We start from the raw sequence: 4582 nt of genomic DNA on the forward strand, positions 1-4582 counted from the left end.
GGGGGGGGGGGGGGGGGTCCTGTGTCTCCCATAGGCAAACTCATACCCACAGACCCATTTTCCAATTCAATTATATTTGGGGATCTCGGTTTTCCTGTGTGATAAATTTATGTCTTTTCTCAGCTCTTCTCTCTTATGTCACCATGGTTGGATAGAGATTGAAGGCAATGTCAGATGCTGGCTGCTCACATTCCTCCAGCGTTTTTGGAGGTGCCTGGTCCTGCACTGGGCTGATTCCCTCTCCTTGACACCTGCTCTATATTCAGAGGCTTGTTCAATTTGTATGTCATGGAATCAGTGATTGTAGTAATGAAGCAATGGAGTGAGAGCCATTGCAAATAGCCACCTCTCAGAGTTTTACACTTGTTTTACTCTTGAAAGAATTGACTAATTTTAAAGAGAATCTGACGTCCAATCTCAAGAAACGTTGTAAACTATACTTATGGTTAGTTTTCAAATGTTCCCTATATCTACTTTTAGCTTATGCCTTTCAGTAGTAGAGTTGTTTGAGTTTTAGCTAGGCACCAGGTCTCCAGCTCCAAAACCATGATTCCCAACCTGAATTTGGGCCAATGAGATGTGAGTGGATGTAATATGGGCAACTTGTGGGTTTCTACTTAATGAGTTTTGACCTAGTTTCCCTCTTTCCTTTCCTTTCCCTCCCTCCCCCTCTTCCCCCCCCCTCTCTTTCTTTCTTTCTCTTCACTGGAAATGTAACCCAAGGACCCTTTATCATTGAGCTACATCCCCAGCCCTTTTATTATTATTATTATTTTTAATTTTGACACAGGATCTCACTAAGTTGCTTGGGGCCTTGCCAAGTTCCTGAGGCTGACCTCAAACTTGCCATCCTCCTGCCTCAACCTCTGGAGTCACTGCGATTACAGGCGGCTCCTGCTTCTCTCATTTATCTTCCCACATTGGGGGCTGTGGAGCTGCCCTCATGGCCCCCTCCACTTTCTCCAGGCCACTTACCTATAGACTGGATGCTTGGCACAGTAGCTTGGTCTGTTCTTTAATATAGCAGGTAATTAAAAATATTAAACCTTTGTGCAGTTTATTGTTAGAGAATACAATAGATCCCAGTGAAAACTCTATATGTGAAGGTCGGGTAGCTGGTCCCTTCTCTCCTTTCTCCAATCTGTTTTCAAATAGTTGTCAAAGAGAGACCAGTCTTCTGCTTAAAATCTTCTGGGGCTCCCTAGGCTCCTTCCATGCCAAACGCAGCCTGGCTAAAGATACAGCATAAGGCCACATTAGAATTTCTTTTGACCAGAACCCACATACTTCCTGACTCAAAAGCATTTAAATATTAGGACTTTGGTCTTGACCTAGAAGCAGCTTTTGGCTCCTTCTCAGTCATCTTCAGCCTGCCTGCCGTCACTCTGGCCTTCAGCAAGTCCATCAGGGTGACCCAGAAATCCTACAAGGTGTTTATCTGTGGCCCTGGGGGCCTTCTGTTCAGCAACCACTCCTACATAAGTATGCCTGGTGCCCACATAAGCTCCTCCAGCTTCTCCCAGCTGGGCAGCAATAGTAGCTTCTGGTGAAGCTTGGGCACTAGCATGAGTCTGGGTGGTGGCTCTGATGGGGCTGTGATCATGGGGGGTGTCCCAGCATTCACTGTGAACTGGAGCCTGCTGAGCTCCTCAGGATAGAGGTGAACCCCAACATCCAGGTTGTGCATACTCAGGAGAAGAAGCAGAACAAGATGTTCAACAAGAGGTTTGTCTCCTCCATCACCAAAGTGCAGTTCCTAGAGCCGCAGAACAACATACTAGAGACCAAGTGGAGCTTCCTGCAGAGCAGAAGATGTTTGCAGCATCATGAGAGCTACATCAGCAACCTTCTGCTAGGCACAGCCGAGAGATCAAGTATGAGGAGCTGCAGATGCTGGTTGGGAAGCACAGGGACGACCTGCACTGCACAAAGACAGAGATCTCTGAGCTGAACTGCAACATCAGGCACTTTCAAGCCTAGATGGAGGCCCTTAGAGGCCAGAGGGCATCCTTGGAGGCCGTCATTGCTGATGCTGAGCAGCGAGGGGAGCTAACCATTAAGGACACTAACGTCAAGCAGCAGCTGTGCAAATACCTGGACCGGGATGTGGAGGTTGCTACCTACTGCAGGCTGCTGGAGGGAGGAGAGCTGGCTGGGATCTGGGATGCAGAACATGAATATCGTATACCACTGGCTACTCAGGAGGGATGAGCATGTCCCATGGGAGCCACTCAAGCCCTGGCCTCAGCTACGGCCTGTGCTCCTTCGAGCCTAGCTTCAGGTCTGCTGGGGGCTCCAGTTCCTTCAGCCACACCAAGGCCATGGTTGTGAAGGAGACTGAGACCCACAGCGAGAAGCTGGTGTCTGAGTCCTCTGATATCCGCCCACATGAGCAGCCACTATATCCCCCCTCCCAAACTCCCTCCTACTGCCCCAGTTGCCCCAGGCCCATGAGGGAGACAGTTGTAGAGGGGTGTATGGGGAACAAGAGACTCACCTAAGGCTCTCCCTTATCCTTCACCCACTCCTGAGGTACGCTCTCTAATGCCTGGGATAATCCCTCTTGCCTAAACCCTCACCCCAAAGGAATTCATTTGATTTTTTTTTCTCTCCCTAAATAAAGCCTCAGTTGGTCCCACCAACTGGAAAAAAAAAAAGACTTTGGTCTTCTCTCATAATAAGAAATCTAGAGAAAGGCGTTTCCAGGGTTGGTTTAGTTTAGTAGTTCAGTGATGTCAAAATCCTCTCTGACCTTTGCTTTCCATTCTCTTGCATTTTCCCTCATAGTTATAAAGTGGTTGCAACAGCTCCAAGCTCACATTTTCTCACAAATCTAAATGGAGGAAGGGAAAAGGAGCTTCTCCTTTCCTTTTTATCAAGGAGGAAAATCTCCCAGAAATCCCTAGCAGATTTTTTTGCAGGTCCCTTTGACCAGACAGAAATCACATTGTCTATGCCCTGGCTGCAAATTGACTGGGGAAGTGAGGGTATATTGTGGAAGGGAAACTGCCTATGGCACTTGGGAACAGGCATGCCTACAGGCAGGTAGCCAGTGTGTGCTCCAAGAGCCTCACGTACATCCCTGAAACAAATATGAGTGTAAGTTAAAATATAAAAAATGTATTGCCTGTGACCATGAGGCCCATCAACATTCCTTGTTATGACTTATTAGTCAGTACACCTCTGACCAAAGTAACATAGTACACGTTTTATAAAACAAATATATTTGATTTTGTTAAAAAACAATCTCTTTCCTAGTGCAATTAAAACAGGGATGGTGGGAGAGGACTTGTTGGAATGGGATAAGGTTAATGCCATTTACTTTCTAATTTTCATGTTTATTTTCATGTGTTTAAGCATTGAGCACCCTGCTCACAAAAATAAGTTTGTGGGAATAAAAGGTATTTTATAGTAGTGAGGAGGATGGGTTCCTCGGATCTTTTCTGAGTTGTGTATTAAAATGCACACGGCCATCTATAATACAAATTAAACATAAGGTGTGGAGAGGGTGGGACCTCCACAGGGTGGGAGGCAGGTCTTTCTCTTGTAAAGTGGGAGAAGTCGATTGGAAATGGGAAAATGGGAAGATGGAAAAGAGGACCCTCACAACACCTGTACCCAAGGGCATGTCAGCAGATGGGTTACAGGGAGAGGGCAGAGGAGAGTTGAGGGCTGAAAACTGGTTTCCTCAAAATCATCCAAGTCCAGTGTTTTTCCCGTAGAAAGTCTCTGGGGATCTTTCATGACACGTGGACTCCAGTTTAAAGACATCTGGTTGTGAGGATCAAACAAGATAACAGGTAGCCTTTTGTATGCTATAGAGAGTGTGAAAGTGTCGTTAATAATAACATTCTCTGTTGCATATTTTCTGTTTTTTTTTTCCTTCCTCTCAAAATCGTGACTACATCCCACAGAATAAAAAATGGCTTGAAGTTACTTTATGTTCTAAGTCCTGAAACTGCCCACTGTCAGGCAAGCCGGCTCCTCTCCTCCTGCTCCCTGAAGTATAAAAGAAGGTTGGAGGGAGGAGTGGGAGGCCACGTTTTTGAGGGAGTGTTGATATGGGGGTGGAGGCTGGGGCAGATTCATGGGAGAGGGTGCCTTCCTTTTCCCCGGCTGGATGCCTGCTTCTCCATGGCGTGCATGTGTGTGTGTGTGTGTGTGTGTGTGGTGTGTGTGTGTGTTTGGTATGTGTGTGTGTGGTGTGTGTGTGTGTGTGTGGTGGGTGTGTGTGGTGTATGTGTGTGTGTGTGTGTGTGTGTGTGGTGTATGTGTGTGGTATGTGTGTGGTGTGTGTGTGTGGTGGGTGTGTGTGGTGTGTGTGTATGATGTATGTGTGTGATATGTGTGGTGTGTGTGTGTGGTATGTGTGTGTGGTGTGTGTGTGTGTGTGTGGTGTGTGTGTGTGTGTATGTGTGTGTGTGTGTGTGTGGTGTGTGTGTGTGTGTGTGTGTGTGTGTGTGTGTGTGTGTGTGTGTGTGTGTGTGTGTGTGTGTGTGTGTGTGGTGTGTGTGTGTGTGTGTGTTGTGTGTATGATATATGTGTGTGATATGTGTGGTGTGTGTGTGGTGTGTGGTGTGGG

The 4582-nt window shown here is 46.8% G+C and overlaps 1 pseudogene; it reads left to right on the forward strand.

The window, feature by feature from the left end:
* Positions 1–572: 572 nt before the first annotated feature.
* On the forward strand, positions 573–2501 carry LOC125616173 (annotated as a pseudogene).
* Positions 2502–4582: the final 2081 nt, after the last annotated feature.

Source organism: Marmota marmota, unplaced genomic scaffold, assembly GCF_001458135.2.
Source record: "Marmota marmota marmota unplaced genomic scaffold, marMar, whole genome shotgun sequence".
NCBI lineage: Eukaryota > Metazoa > Chordata > Mammalia > Rodentia > Sciuridae > Marmota > Marmota marmota.